Genomic DNA, 17,325 nt, shown 5'->3' with positions numbered 1-17,325 from the left:
GTCAGATTAATCAGAATATGCCACCACCAGCTCCTTTGCATCCATGGGAGTGCCAGACCACCCCTGGTCTAGGCTACATTTGGACTTTGCTGGCCCTTTTATGGGGCAGATGTTTCTTGTAATGGTAGATGCGCATTCTAAATGGATCGAAGCTCACATCATGCGCAACATCACAGCCTCCTCAACCATAGACAAACTCAGGCAAGTGTTTGCAGTCCACGGGTTGCCTGACACTCTGGTCGCTGATAATGGCCCAACGTTCACCAGTGAACTGTTCATGCAGCAGAATGGCATTCATCACATTCGGACGGCCCCTTTCCACCCAGCCTCCAATGGTTTGGCTGAGCGGGCTGTTCAGACATTGAAGGAAGGCCTGAAGCAGATGACAGGGGACTCTCTTAGCATTCGGCTTTCACATTTCCTGTTTAAATACCGCCTCACGCCACAGACTACGACTACCTGCACTCCAGCAGAGATGCTGATGGGGTGTAGGCCCAAGTCAAGATTGGACCTGCAGCGCCCGGACATGGAGACAAAAGTGGAGAGAAAGCAGGAAAAGCAGAAGGAGGGACATGATCAACATGCGCGAGAGAGACAGTTAAAACCGGATGACAATGTTTATGTGAGAAACAATCAGCAATGGCTGCCTGGGGTTGTTCTTAAGCAGAGTGGTCCTGTCTCCTATGTTGTTAAGCTGACTGGGCATGTTTTCTGCAGACATCAGGACCATGTGCATCTGTGTCATGATACCAGCTCAGAGACAGACAGTTCCATGGAGTTTCCATTTGTGAGACAGACTACAGTGGAAGCATGTCCACCAGTGACTTTGCCAGAGGGCGAGACGCTGGCAGGGGGGTCGGGATCCCCTAAGGAGGATGGACATTCTCACGCAGACACACAGACCCCTTTCATGGCCCCAAAACCAAATCCACCCAAAACACTATCACCAGCGGTGCCTGCTGGGTCACCAGGGGTAGTGCGCAGATCACAGTGCACTAGTAAACCTCCTGACAGACTGAATCTTTGATGGGACAGGATTTTTTTGTTGTTCTTAGATTGAATCTTGAATCTGTCATGTTTTCCAGATGTTTTGTATTGATAAACTGTTGCTGAGATACTAGTATAAATTTTCAGGGGTACGCAAGTTAATAACACCACTGTTTTTATTTCTGTTTTTTACATTTGGGGATGTTGGATTTTAAAGGGGGAGAAGTGTTGTAATGTGAGCTTTATTAAAAGTAAATTAATACTAATTAGGATAATGGGGGGGTTCTACGTCCGTTTTTGTTTTACTTCCGGTGGGCTTTGTACATAGTGTGCCCGCCATGCCGTACGGGTTGTGAAACCTCTGTATATAAAAAACGGTTTTGAAGTTCGAGATAAAGTTGTTTCTTGGGCATGAAGTTGTCGAGTGTGCCTTTTTTGAAGTAGAAGTTACTACAGATAGTTTTCAATGAGAGTGTTGTCCGTGCTCATCTTGGTAAAGAGGGTGGAGGAAGGAAAGCAAGGCTCTTGCCTGCGTTCTCATGCTGTCTGGAGAACTACATACACAAAACGACTTTCCAACACGCAACATCCTATCTGATGTGTAAATATTGCAAGAAAAAGAAGGCAAGAAGAAACAGAAAAAAATCATATCTGCAACAAAAAGAACAAAATTATAATTGCTTTGTTAATGATTCATTTTTTTTGCTGGCAGCTAGATTTAGTATATAATAACAATTCTGTGAAAAATAGAGGCTTGATTGAACCATTGCTGGAATAAATACCTAATTATTTCACTGATGAGGTTTTACTGCATATGTACAGGACAAGTTAACTGGCACAATGCCTGTTTCTAGTTGGAGGATAGGAATATACGTAAAAACCATCCAGGCCATGATTTCTTCTCGCTGCTGTCAGGAAGGAGGTGCAGAAGCCTTAGATCCCACTTCATCACAGTCAGGAACAATTATTACCCTCCAACCGTCAGGCTGCTGAACCAACATGGATAACTTCCCTCACCTCAATTCTGGACTCATCCCATAACCTATATAAAAGTCGCTGGTGAACGCAGCAGGCCAGGCAGCATCTGCTGCCTGGCCTGCTGCGTTCACCAGCAACTTTTATGTGTGTTGCTTGAATTTCCAGCATCTGCAGAATTCCTGTTGTTTCCATAACCTATATACCCATTTTCAAAAAGTTTACAACTCGTTCTCAGTATTATTTACTTACTTATTATTATTATTATTATTATTATTTATTATTCATTTTTTTCTCAGCTCAAGCTGGTAAAACCTGAGATACAGGCATAGCCAAGCAAGCTCATTTCTCAACTGCTAGGAACTTTCAGACCATTCTAGCGGTGTCTAGTATTGTGGCTTTTTGGTGATTTACATACATATTGCTGTGTAGCCCTAATTGTTTAATGCTATTGTGTAGTGACTTTGGGATGATACCAGTGGGAGATATTACTATTGGGATAATGTTCATGTTCCATAGTCTTTCAATTTTAATTCAGCATATTTCTGGTATTTTTCACTTATTGATTTCTGATTGTTATGTATGTTTGGAATGGCTATATCTATTAAGTGAGATGTTCTTGTTTGTTTATCCTGTAATATAAAATCAGACGGCTATTATGGATTGTCCTATCTGTAATAACAGATCAGTAATCATATCATTTGTGGGATTCTGACTTTAAAATTGGACGGGCCTTGTGCTTATAGTAAGGTGTGGCTTCTTTTATGAGTTTGTGTTTTAAGGCAAGACTATTATTATTTAAAAACGCAAACAACAGGAATTCTGCAGATGCTGGAAATTCAAGCAACACATATCAAAGGTGCTGGTGAACGCAGCAGGCCAGGCAGCATCTCTAGGAAGAGGTGCAGTCGACGTTTCAGGCCGAGACCCTTCGTCAGGACTAACTGAAGGAAGAGTGAGTAAGGGATTTGAAAGTTGGAGGGGGAGGGGGAGATCCAAAATGATAGGAGAAGACAGGAGGGGGAGGGATGCAGCCAAGAGCTGGACAGGTGATAGGCAAAAGGGATACGAGAGGATCATGGGACAGGAGGTCCAGGAAGAAAGACAAGGGGGGGGGACCCAGAGGATGGGCAAGGGGTATATTCAGAGGGACAGAGGGAGAAAAAGGAGAGTGAGAGAAAGAATGTGTGTATAAAAATAAGTGACAGATGGGGTACGAGGGGGAGGTGGGGCATTAGCAGAAGTTAGAGAAGTCGATGTTCATGCCATCAGGTTGGAGGCTACCCAGACGGAATATAAGGTGTTGTTCCTCCAACCTGAGTGTGGCTTCATCTTTACAGCAGAGCAGGCCGTGGATAGACATGTCAGAATGGGAATGGGATGTAGAATTAAAATGTGTGGCCACTGGGAGATCCTGCTTTCTCTGGCGGACAGAGCGTAGGTGTTCAGCAAAGCGGTCTCCCAGTCTGCGTCGGGTCTCGCCAATATATAAAAGGCCACATCGGGAGCACCGGACGCAGTATATCACCCCAGCCGACTCACAGGTGAAGTATTGCCTCACCTGGAAGGACTGTTTGGGGCCCTGAATGGTGGTAAGGGAGGAAGTGTAAGGGCATGTGTAGCACTTGTTCCATTTACACGGATAAGTGCCAGGAGGGAGATCAGTGGGGAGGGATGGGGGGGACGAATGGACAAGGGAGTCGCGTAGGGAGCGATCCCTGCGGAATGCGGGGGGGGGAGGGAAAGATGTGCTTAGTGGTGGGATCCCGTTGGAGGTGGCGGAAGTTACGGAGAATAATATGTTGGACCCGGAGGCTGGTGGGGTGGTAGGTGAGGACCAGGGGAACCCTATTCCTAGTGGGGTGGTGGGAGGATGGAGTGAGAGCAGATGTACGTGAAATGGGGGAGATGCGTTTATGAGCAGAGTTGATAGTGGAGGAAGGGAAGCCTCTTTCTTTAAAAAAAGAAGACATCTCCCTCGTCCTAGAATGAAAAGCCTCATCCTGAGAGCAGATGCGGCGGGGACGGAGGAATTTCGAGAAGAGGATGGCGTTTTTGCAAGAGACAGGGTGAGAAGAGGAATAGTCCAGATAGCTGTGAGAGTCAGTAGGCTTATAGTAGACATCAGTGGATAAGCTGTCTCCAGAGACAGAGACAGAAAGATTTAGAAAGGGGAGGGAGGTGTCGTAAATGGACCAGGTAAACTTGAGGGCAGGGTGAAAGTTGGAGGCAAAGTTAATAAAGTTAACGAGCTCTGCATGCATGCAGGAAGCAGCGCCATGAACAATCTATGTTCCGTGCCTATTCTAGTATCTGTCCCCCACTTTTCCCTCGCTACATCAACGACTGCATTGGCGCTGCTTCCTGCACGCACGCAGAGCTCGTTGACTTTATTAACTTTGCCTCCAACTTTCACCCTGCCCTCAAGTTTACCTGGTCCATTTCCGACACCTCCCTCCCCTTTCTAGATCTTTCTCTCTCTGTCTCTGGAGGCAGCTTATCCACTGATGTCTACTATAAGCCTACTGACTCTCACAGCTATCTGGACTATTCCTCTTCTCACCCTGTCTCTTGCAAAAACGCCATTCCCTTCTCGCAATTCTTCCATCTCCGCCACATCTGCTCTCAGGATGAGGCTTTTCATTCTAGGACAAGGGAGATGTCTTCCTTTTTTAAAGAAAGGGGCTTCCCTTCCTCCACTATCAACTCTGCTCTTAAACGCATCTCCCCCATTTCACGTACATCTGCTCTTACTCCATCCTCCCACCACCCCACTAGGAATAGGGTTCCCCTGGTCCTCACCTACCACCCCACCAGCCTCCGGGTCCAACATATTAATCTCCGTAACTTCCGCCACCTCCAACGGGATCCCACCACTAAGCACATCTTTCCCTCCCCCCCCCTGCATTCCGCAGGGATCGCTCCCTACGCGACTCCCTTGTCCATTCGTCCCCCCCATCCCTCCCCACTGATCTCCCTCCTGGCACTTATCCGTGTAAACGGAACAAGTGCTACACATGCCCTTACACTTCCTCTCTTACCACCATTCAGGGCCCCAAACAGTCCTTCCAGGTGAGGCAACACTTCACCTGTGAGTCGGCTGGGGTGATACACTGCATCCGGTGCTCCCAATGTGGCCTTTTATATATTGGCGAGACCCAACGCAGACTGGGAGACCGCTTTGCTGAACACCTATGCTCTGTCCGCCAGAGAAAGCAGGATCTCCCAGTGGCCACACATTTTAATTCTACATCCCATTCCCATTCTGACATGTCTATCCACAGCCTCCTCTACTGTAAAGATGAAGCCACACTCAGGTTGGAGGAACAACACCTTATATTCCGTCTGGGTAGCCTCCAACCTGATGGCATGAACATCGACTTCTCTAACTTCCGCTAATGCCCCACCTCCCCCTCGTACCCCATCTGTTACTTATTTTTATACACACATTCTTTCTCTCACTCTCCTTTTTCTCCCTCTGTCCCTCTGAATATACCCCTTGCCCATCCTCTGGGCCCCCCCCCTTGTCTTTCTTCCCGGACCTCCTGTCCCATGATCCTCTCGTATCCCTTTTGCCAATCACCTGTCCAGCTCTTGGCTGCATCCCTCCCCCTCCTGTCTTCTCCTATCATTTTGGATCTTCCCCTCCCCCTTCAACTTTCAAATCCCTTACTCACTCTTCCTTCAGTTAGTCCTGACGAAGGGTCTCGGCCTGAAACATCGACTGTACCTCTTCCTAGAGATGCTGCCTGGCCTGCTGCGTTCACCAGCAACTTTGATGTGTGTTACTATTATTATTTGTTTTTTGTATTTACATAGTTTTGTATATTGGTTACTTGACAGTCTTTTCTAATGTGTAGCTCTTCATCGACTCTATTGTATTTCTTTGTTCTTGCCTGCCTGCCTGCAGGAAGTATTACAGCTCAGAGTTCAATTCCGGTGCCGTCCGTGAGGAGTCTCAGCACACTCTCCCCATGAAATGCGTGGGCTTTCCCTGGGTGCTCCGGTTTCCTCCCACAGTCCGAAGATGTACCAGGTAAGCTAACTGGCCTGTGATTAGGCTAGGGTTAATCAGAGTTGTGCGGTTGCTGGGGCAGCATACCTCGAAGGGCCAGAAAGACCAACTCTATGCTATATAGCTAAACAACATAAATAGTAATATGGTGGTATATTGATAATAAATTTACTTTGAACTTTGAACAGAGTTTAATTTTCTCATTTTGAAGGAGAGGGGTTACAGCTGACTGCATTTTGCATCAAAGCAGAGCTCAGAGTATTTAAAACCACAAAAATATCTTAAAATCAGGTGACAATTCATTTCTCAAACCTTCCAGAATATCAAAAACATTAAGCACTCAGTTCAGTACAGAATGAGAAGAATTAAGTCAGGCTTCTACACTCCTAGTATCGGGTTAGGTGGCATCTGCACTGTGTTGAATATCCGTATTTTATGAGACAGATGAATAATCAAGGGAAAACACTAAAAATGTAGTCCTGATCTAATTTCATAACTTAGCAATAATTTAAGATGTCAATTCCTATTCGTAACGTATATATCATCGCTGTCCATTAAGATGTCACAGCTGAAAGTTTCATTGACTCAAACTTACTTACTTCCTGCCCATTATGCCACTGGCATTTAGGGCAGCAGTGGAAATTCTCCTCCTCTGGTGCTGGTCAGGTCTTACTTCATCTCAGTTTTCACTGCTGTCAGTCCCGGGTGGAGGTTCAGGAATACCGTCACACTCAGATGTAGAAGGATTCTTCGTGCTGTTTCCATAACCAATTTGTTTACCAGTCAAGGTTGTTAGCCTTGAGCTGAACCTCCAAACCCAGAGGTCCGGTGGACCACTCTTAGTCTGGCCTCTAGCCTTTGACCTGTTTGGTATGGGTGACCCTACCAAGAGCCAAAGCATAAAACCCCAACTCCAGCCCAGGTCATTGAGGCACACAACCCTCCAAACCACAACAAGGTTGTGGTCCCCTTGGAGCCAGAGACCCAAGAGCACCATAATATTCTGTAAAGAATATCAGTACCTACATTTATCAATAACATCTTCTTTTAGAAAAAACTCAATCAAACAACAAGGGACACTTCTTTCTTAGCACCACACACAACATGATGGAGGAACTCAGCAGGTCAGCCAGGATCGAAGGAAATGAATAAACTAAAATGAGTCAACATTTTGGGCTGAGACCCTTCAGGGCTGAGACCCTTCAGGACTGAGAAGGAAGGGGAAGATGCCAGAATACTAAAGGTGGGGCGAAGGGAAGGTAGTTTTTCTGACCACCAATGAGATTCTCTGATCTCATGAAGTATTACAGCTTCACTTCTTTGCTTTTATACATATATATTTAAGAAAAAATGTTCTTCATGGGCTATTTATTACGAAATAATAAACTATCTTTATAAATGTATTCATGACTTAAATGTATTAGGTAGAGAGAAAATCTTTCTTGGCATTCAGTTGGTTAGAGAAAAAACTAATATAGTTTTCAGTTAACAGATTCATTTCTGCAGAGTTTCTACTTTTGGGACAGCACAGTGGTGCAGCAAGAGGAGCTGCTACCTCACAATTCCAGTGAACCCAGTACGATTCTGACCTCTGGTGGTGGTAGTGTGGAGTCTGTATCTTATCCCTGCAATCTGTAGGTCAGCTCGACAGCATAGAGGATGGCAGGTTAACGTCGCGGTTACCACAACAACTTCACAGTGCTAACAATCACCAGTCGGAGTTCAACTCTCACCGCTCTCTGTGAGGAGTTTGTATTGTGATGGTGTTGGTTTCTGCCTTGTGCTCTGGCTTCCTTCCAGATTCAAAAGTTAGTTAATGTGGTACCTTTTGAGGAAGGGAGAGGAGGAGAGGATTTTAAGGAAGACTGTATTTATAAGGCCTGGCGACTGAATGGAATAGCAGACAGTTCAAATTACAAAGCAACGCAGACAGAGTATATTTTTCTAGTTTAAGTCTGAACAAGTTCCGCAAGGAAATACAAATTATGTGCTTGCATCTTATTCCATCTTCCTTTGTGTACTCTTAGCACCAATTAGTTTGAAACATCATCTGCGTCATAAGCAGTACTGTGAAGCACATATATATAAAACTAGGGTGTCTAAGACGTTTGCACAGAACTGTAGTTATTTTATGTATTGCATTGCACTGCTGCCACAAAACAAAACAATTTTCATGACATATGTGAGTGACAATAAACCTGATTCTGATATGGGTCTGTACTGTGGACTGAGAGTGGGAAGGGGGCAGGAAGAGGGGAATCATGGTTGGGAAAAGGAAAAGGGAGAGTGGAGAGAGTGGAAAGTACCAGAGAGACATTCTGTAATGATCAATAAACATTTTGTATAGAATCAAATGACCTTGCCTAGTGTCTCAGGGGCTTGATGTGTCTACACCCGCACCATCCCCCGGCCCCTGACACACTTTCTCTGCCACCTCTCCCACACCCCTCCCGCCGTGATCCACCCTTGCCCTACCAACGTCCTTTTCTCCTGCCAGATTTACAAACACACTGAACACTCGACATTGACAGATATAGTACTGTGCAAAAGTTTTAGACACCCAAGCTATATACTGTATATGTGAACATAGAACATAGAATATTACAGCACAGTACAGGCCCTTCGATCCACAATGTTGTGCTGACCCTCAAACCCTGCCTCCCATATAACCCCCCACCTTAAATTTCTCCATGTACTTGTCTAGTAGTCCCTTAAATTTCACTAGTGTATTTGCCTCCACCACTGACTCAGGCAGTGCATTCCGCACACCAACCACTCTCTGAGTAAAAAAACCTTCCTCTAATATCCCCCTTGAACTTCCCACCCCTTACCTTAAAGCCATATTCTCTTGTATTGAGCAGTGGTGACCTGGGGAAGAGGTGCTGGCTATCCACTCTTACTATTCCTCTTAATATCTTGTATACCTCTATCATGTCTCCTCTCATCCTCCTTCTCTCCAAAGAGTAAAGCCCTAGCTCCCTTAATCTTTGATCATAATCCATACTCTCTAAACCAGGCAGCATCCTGGTAAATCTCCTCTGTACCCTTTCCAATGCTTCCACATCCTTCCTATAGTGAGGCGACCAGAACTGGACACAGTACTCCAAGTGTGGCCAAACCAGTGCTGCATCATTACCTCGCGACTCTTCAACTCTATCCCTCGACTTATGAAAGCTAACACCCCATAAGCTTTCTTAACTACCCTACCTATCTGTGCCTCAGACTTTTGCATAGTACTGTACTTGGGTATATAATAGCAGGGCCAAAGTATGACAATCTGTGCATTAATCATAGGTCTAATGCTGCAGATAGATCTGTGATTCCAGGCAACACTGTCCTGCTTTTCATAACTTCCACATTCCCCCCTCTCCCACTCCAAGTTAGTAATTTGCAAGTGGCTTAGTTGCACATTCTATAGTAATATTTATGCGATTTGTTACTTCTCAATAAATATTTGCTACTTGATGAAAATTACCTGAGGCCTCCATTGACCAGGTTGACCATGGATATTTCATCCTTGCTGTCTGGATATGCAAGCCAGGCAGTACAATATGGAGAGCAAGCTCCCACCTCCATGCATCTGATGAACCTAAAGGAACGTAAGAGACCCATACAGTTTGGCACCAGCAGTATCGCAGCAATTGCCTGTCAGCGTTGAACTCAATATAGAACTACCTTAGGGACTCCAGCTTTGAAATTTTTCCTTCAGGATTTACTCCCGAAGTCTTCCCCATGAGGGGACATAGATGCAAGGCAGCAGAGGTTTGAGATCAGAGTTCTCCTTTGAGACTTGTTTTTCAGAGGCTATTTGAGGCACATGCCATTGGGAGTATTTAATAGTTTGTGGGAGTTTATCCCCACTATCGGCCCTGGCTATAACAATCTTGAGGAAGCAATTATAATTGTAATATTAGAGAAATTCGATAGTTAAAGATTAAAGCTAATCTGTTAATTTTCTCTGTAGTTCACTCAACTTCAGCAGAACTGAATTTCTAGGAGGGAGTAGAATGTTGGTAGTCTGCCGATTTCAGTGATGACAATTGTGTCTGTCCAGTTCATCTGATGTGTCTTTGAAGATGACTCTAGAGGACAATTCTTGAACGACATAGAGGTTCAGAGAGGGGACAAGGGAGTTATCAGGATTCCAACTATTGCTGCTGTCAGGAGTAGAGTAAGCAGCTGATTAAGGGTAAACTTCTATCCTTAGTCCAAAGTTCAGTAGCCAGAGTCTCCCTACATCATGTTTTATGCAATATTATAGAAGTGTTCTCAATGAGCTTAAAATACAGGTTTTCTGTTGCTAAATTTGATATGTTTCAATGTACTTCCACTTATTTGATAAAACTTGGACTGTGCCATGGCAATATTCTGAACAGTACAACCACAATTGTATTCATTATTAATCACAAACTGATTAAGAGAGATCAGCAAAATGTATTTTTATGCTGGCCATCTCTCCCTTTCCTTCCAGTCCAGATGAAGGATTATATAAGACACTGAAGAGTGTTGTGAGCAGTTTGGGCTCCTAATCTAAGAAAAGACCTGCTGGCATTGCAGAGGGTCCCTAGGAGGTTCACAAGACTGATTCCAGAAAAGAAAGGGGTAACATATGAGGAGTGTGCGATGGCTCTGGGCCCGTATCACTGGAGTGTAGAAGACTGGGTGGGGATGGCAGTGAAATCTCATTGAAACCTATCGAATATAAAAAGGCCTAGACAGAGTGGATATGGAGAGGACGTTTCCTATGGAGCAGGGGTTCCCAACCTTTTTTATGCCATGGAGCCTCACCATTAACCAAGGGGTCCATGGGCCCAGCTTGGGAACCCCTGCCATAGAGGGTGAATCTAGGACTAGGACCAGAGGAGACAGCCTCAGAATAGAAGGACATCCATATAGAACAGAGACGAAAAGTAATTTCTATAGCTGGAGGATGGTGAATCTGTGGAATTCATTGCCACAGATGGCTGTGGTGGCCAAGTCACTGAGTATATTTAAAGCAGTGGTTGATAGGTTCTTGGTTAGTCAGGGTGTGAGAGGTTATGGGAAGAAGGCAGGAGAATTGGGTTGAAAGGGATAATAAATTAGCCACGATGGAATGGCAGAGCAGACTCAATGGGCTGAATAGCCAAATTCTGCTCCTGTCTCTCATGGTTTTATTACACACATGTGCATCTGTGAGGACCTAATTTAGTAAAGAAAAGATACCTAATGATCAAGTTCAGTTCAGTCTCTTCATTATCAATAATTACTGGGTCAGGGTGATTAATGCTAACTGCCTGCTGTAGTGGGGCCAATTTGGGATGGAAGAGAAACACTGACCTTGCCTTTAGCATTTCACATCCCATGAATGACTTACAGGAACATGCACTCTGTAGTCACTTTACTAAGTGCATCTGCTCGTTAATGCAAATAACCAATCAGCCAATCACGGGCTGACAACTCGATGCATAAAAGGACACAGACATGATCAAGAGTTTCAATTGTTGTTCAAATCAAACAGTAGAATGGGAAGAAATGTGATCTAAGTGACTTTGATTGTGGAATGATTGTTGGTGCCAGATGGGATGGTTTGCGAATCTCAAAAACTACTGATCTCCTGGGATTTTCACACACAGCTGGTTCTAAAGTTTACAGAGAAGCAATAAAACATCCAACAAGCAGCAGTTCTATGGGCAAAAATGCCTTGTTACTGAGAGAGATCAGAGAAGAATGGCCAGACTGGTTCAAGCTGACAGAAAGCCAACAGTAACTCAAATAAATACACGTTACAACAGTGGTGTGCAGAAGTGCATCTATGAATGCATGACACATCAAACGTTGAAGCGATGGGCTACAGCAGCAGAAAATCATGAACATACACTCAGTGGCCACTTTATTAGGTACACACAAAATAATTGCCAAACAATTTTGAAGTTAACCACATTTGGAAAACTTCCTGAGATCGAGTTTGACAGGTTATTTCCCCTAACTAGAGAGTTTAAAACTTTGTGTCATAGCCTAGGATAAAAGTGTTGGCTGTCTAGAATTGAGGTGAAGAAATTTCTTTATGCAGATGGTTGGGGTTGTCTTCTTATATGCTTAAATATTTAGGGTGTTTGGCCTTCCCCTGCTCAGATTTCTAATGTTTTTATGCACACAGATTCAAATTTAAACCAAACATCTTGGATTTGGCCTCAGGAAAATTTCAAGAACATCAATAATTCTCATGAAGCATATATTATAATCTAATTACAACCACCATCTACTAATTCTGTATTTGAAATATTTGCTTGAAATATTTGCAAATAATTCATTGAGAAATCTACTTTACAGTACAGCAATTTTGGCCATTTTTGTTCTGTACTAACAATGGAGCAGCTGAATCAGGTTTAAATATGTATCACTCTATTTTGTATATGGTTCAGATGGGTAAAAAAAAAATCAAAAGTCCTCTTTCTGTTCCATGGGTTGAGGATAATTTTGGCAAATCACCAGCTTGAAAAAGACTACAAACCAATTACCAGCAATTGAAATTAATATAAAGTTCAAAGTAACTTTATTATCAAAGTACATATATGTCACCATATACTGTACTACCCTGAGATTCATTTTCATTGACAGCATGGACCCCCCTGCTCAGCCCCCTGCTGTACTCACTGTACACCCATGATTGTGTAGCCAAGTTTCCATCGAATTCAATATATAAGTTTGCTGATGACACAACAGCTATAGGCCGTATCTCGGGAAATGATGAGTTTGAGTATAGAGAGGAAATTAAGAACCTGGTGGCATGGTGCGTAGACAATAACCTATCCCTCAACGTCAGCAAGTCAAAGGAATTGGTTGTTGACTTCAGAAGGAGTAGCAGACCGCACGACCCAATTTACATCGGTGGTGTGCAAGTGGAACAGGTCAAAAGTTTTAACTTCCTTGGGGTCAATATCACAAATGACCTGACTTGGACCAACCAAGCAGAGTTCACTGCCAAGAAGGCCCACCAGTGCCTTTACTTCCTGAGAAAACTAAAGAAATTTGGCCTGTCCCCTAAAGCCCTCACTAATTTTTATAGATGCACTGTAGAAAGCATTCTTCTAGGGTACATCACAACCTGGTATGGAAGTTGTCCTGTCCAAGACCGAAAGGAGCTGCAGAAGATCCTGAACACGGTGCAGCACATCACACAAACCAATCTTCCGTCCTTGGACTCACTTCACACTGCACGCTGTCAGAGCAGTGCTGCCAGGATAATCAAGGACACGACCCACCCAGCCAACACACTTCTCGTCCCTCTTCCCTCCGGGAGAAGGCTCAGGAGCTTAAAGACTTGTACGGCCAGATTTGGGAACAGCTTCTTTCCAACTGTGATAAGACTGCTGAACGGATCCTGACCCAGATCTGGGCCGTACCCTCCAAATATCTGGACCTGCCTCTCGGTTTTTTTACACTACCTTGCTTCCCATTTTCTGTTTTCTATTTATGATTTATAATTTAAATTTTTAATATTTAGTCTCGATTTGTACACCAGGGAGCGGGAAGGGCAGAATCAAATCTAGGCCACACTTGGAGTACTGCATCCAGTTCTGGTCACCTCACTATAGGAAGGATGTGGAAGCATTGGAAAGGGTACAGAGGAGATTTACCAGGATGCTGCCTGGTTTAGAGAGTATGGATTATGATCAGAGATTAAGCGAGCTAGGGCTTTATCTTTGGAGAGAAGGAGAATGAGAGGAGACATGATAGAGGTATGCAAGATATTAAGAGGAATAGATAGAGTGGACAGCCAGCGCCTCTTCCCCAGGGCACCACTGCTCAGTACAAGAGGACATGGCTTTAAGGTAAGGGGTGGGAAGTTCAAGGAGGAATATTAGAGGAAGGTTTTTCACTCAGAGAGTGGTTGGTGTGTGGAATGCACTGCCTGAGTCAGTGGTGGAGGCAGATACACTAGTGAAATTTAAGAGACTACTAGACAGGTATTTGGAGGAATTTAAGGTGGGGGATTATATGGGAGGCAGGGTTTGAGGGTCGGCACAACATTGTGGGCCAAAGGGCCTGTACTGTGCTGTACTATTCTATGTTCTATGTTCAAATATCGCTGTGATGATTGTACTTTCTAGTATCAATTGTTTGGCGACAATAAAGTATAAAGTCAAGTAAATGATAGGCCTGTTTCAGTGCTGAATGACTCTGTTACAGAAAATTGGCTTTTATTTTGTCACATAGAACCATAGAACCATAGAACCATAGAAACTACAGCACAGAAACAGGCCCTTTGGCTCTTCTTGGCTGTGCCGAACCATTTTCTGCCTAGTCCCACTGACCTGCACACGGACCATATCCCTCCATACACCACCCATCCATGTATCTGTCCAATTTATTTTATGTGCATCAAAATATGCAGTGAAATGCATCATTTGCATCAAAGAACAACACAGTCCGGGAATTGTACTAGGTGCAGCCGGAAAGTGTCAGCGTGATTCATCTCAGCAAAATTAGTCTTCATTACAACGGAGTGAAAATCACAGGCACATGAGAAACAGAAAAGAAAATTCAGGGTGATAAGTAAAAGATAACTTGAAAGGTTAGGTAGTTAGCTACTACGTGTTATGCTGCTGGCATTTAGGGCAGCAATAAAGGTCCACCATTGGTCTTGGCAGTGTTCGGGGCCTCCTTCATCGTCCCGGTAGCTTCCTCTCGGTTTTCACTACTGTCAGTCATGCAAATCCAGGGTGGAGGCTCAGGAATACTGTTGCACACAGATATAGGATTCTTCATTGCTGATTCCATAGCAATTTTTTTTTTACCAGTCAAGGTTGTTAGCCATGAGCTAAAACTTGGAGGACCAGTGGACCACTCTTAACTGGCCTCTACCCTTGATGATCTGTTTGGCATGGGTGACCCTACCAAGAGTCAAAACTCAAGGCCCTGACTCCAGCCAACATAGCTCTCTAGGTCATTGAGGTATGGAAGGTTCCAAACCCCATGACAAGGCTGTGGCCCTCATGAAGGGTGAAAAATCAAGCAACCGTCCAAATCATAGTGAGAGTTTTGACCTACAATTCACAATAATTACAGAGATACAGAAAACATGGTTTTCAAAGATTCAAAGTTCAAATTAAATATTATTATCATATTACATATACAACCCTGAGACTCATTTTCCTCTGGACATACTCGACAAATCTATAGATTAGTGTTACGTAACCAGCAACAATGAATATCAATCGAGGCAGGTTATATAAAAGCAACCAAACATTTATTCAGCACGGATAAGTGATAAGAAAAAAAAACGAAAATTTTAACTGGAAGTTAACCAATATGCAGCCGTTCAACAAATCGACACTCGGCAATGGTTCTTAAAGCGTTAAATGCGAAAACAGTTCTTAAAACGATAAAGTCAGATATAGTTCTTAAAATGGTAAATTCGAAAGTCCAACCGATTTATATGTTCAATTGGGAGAGACTTCTCCAGAGAAGGACTTCTTCATAGACGTGACTTTCCTGCTGGTTCTGTCCACAGGATTCATGATGCCGAAAATAAACAGTTTAAAACAACTTTTAGGGAGAGAGAGCAAACCTTTGCATGAACTCTTTGCTCTTTTTGGCAAGAGTTATCTTCAATGCAGGTCGCTACTCCTCCAACGAAGACTCAATAAGGTCGATCCTTTGTTAAACTGCCAAACGATGCCGACTCCAGTCCTTCGGTCCTGTACTTCAGTAAATTCTTCACTCTCCCTTCTACTGTTGGAATTGAGTAAATCAGCACATCTAGCCACAAATTTCCAGTCCAATAATATTGTATTTTGTAATAGAACGCAGTACTCTATTTTAAAAATGAAACAACGTCATAAAAACAAACACGCAACAGAAACCGAGACACAGCTCGTTCTACCTAGAAATCTACAAACTTAAAACCAACTACGTCATCTGGGATCTTACCTTATATACTCATGGTGCACATGTCATCACGTGACCTCACATCGGCGGGAAAATCACATCAGGTGACCTCCAAAAGACCATTACATCATTCTCACAAAAAAAACAGATCTCCCTGAGCATGTAACAATTAGTAACTATAACAGAATCAACGAAAGACCACCCAACTAGGGCATTCAACTAGAGTGCAGAAGACAACAAACTGTGCAAATGTAAATATAATTAAATAGCAATAAATATTGAGAACATGAGATGAAGAGTCCTTGAAAGTGAGTCCATTGGTTGTGGGAACATTTCAACGATGGAGCAAGGTCAGAGACCTTGGCCTGCACCCCATTTGTGCAGCTGGATCCTAGACTTCCTATCAGATTGCCAACAGGTGGTAAGGATGGGCTCCCTCACCTCTGCCCCTCTGACCCTCAACACAGGTGCCCCCAAGGGTTGTGTTCTGAGTCCTCTCCTCTACTCCACTGCTTTTACACCCACAACTGTACTACCACACACAGCTCCAATCTGTTGATCAAATTTGCAGATGACACGACTTTGATCGGCCTTATTTCTAGCAGTAATGAGACAGCCTACAGAGGAGAGATTGACACCCTAGCACAGTAGAGCCAGGATAAAGTTGGAAAAACAAAAGAGCTGATTGTGGATTACAGGAGGAACAGAGACAGGCCTGTCCCTATCAACATCAATGGGTCTGCAGTTAAGAGGGTGAGTAGTTTCAAGTTCCACGGTATACACATCACCGATGACCTCACCTGGACTGTACACACCGGCTTTGTAGCAAAAAAAGTACAACAGCGTCTCTTCCACTTCAGGCAATGGAAGATGTATGGCATGGGCTCGCAAATCCTTAATACCTTGTACAGGGGCACCATTGAGAGCACATTGACTGGCTGTATCACCGCCTGGTACGGGAACTACACTAAACTTGATCGCTGGGCACTACAGAGAGTGGTACGGGACAGCCCAGCGCATTTGTGGGTGTGAATGTCCCTCCACTGAGGACATTTATAGCAGCAGGTGCAGAAAGAAGGCCTGGAAGATCATTGGAGACACCAGTCACCCCGACCATAAACTGTTTCAGCTGCTTCTGTCTGACAAATGCAACTGCATCATTAAAGCCAGGACCAACAGGCTACGGGACAGCTTCTTTCTACAAGCCAATAGATTTATAAATTCACATGTCCTTACTTTGCAACAGAGTCATAAAGCAAAGATTTTTAGTCCCTCACGTCGTGAGATGTAAGTAAGACTTAAATAAATTCTAAATTCTAAAATTCTAATTGAAGTTGAGTGAAGTTATCTCCTTTGGTCTAATGTTGAGGGGCTAGGGGTACTAATTGTTCCTGAACTAGCATAGATTTAAAACACTCTGTGCAGCACTGCTTGATGATGCTATCATTCCTGAATAGAGTAATTGATGAGTTAGA

The 17,325-nt window shown here is 43.8% G+C and overlaps 1 long non-coding RNA gene across 1 annotated transcript in view; it reads left to right on the top strand.

Moving 5' to 3' along the window:
• LOC134360279 (uncharacterized) overlaps window positions 1–17,325 on the top strand; it is a 108,251-nt gene that overhangs the window by 21,489 nt on the left and 69,437 nt on the right. The window contains exon 4 of the long non-coding RNA XR_010021299.1: window positions 5,873–5,998. This is a non-coding gene — a long non-coding RNA (uncharacterized LOC134360279). The remainder of the gene's footprint in view (window positions 1–5,872; window positions 5,999–17,325) is intronic.

Source organism: Mobula hypostoma, chromosome 2, assembly GCF_963921235.1.
Source record: "Mobula hypostoma chromosome 2, sMobHyp1.1, whole genome shotgun sequence".
NCBI classification, from domain to species: Eukaryota; Metazoa; Chordata; class Chondrichthyes; order Myliobatiformes; family Myliobatidae; genus Mobula; species Mobula hypostoma.
Note: the sequence above shows the minus strand (reverse complement) of the source record. Positions and strands in the feature narration are given on the sequence as shown.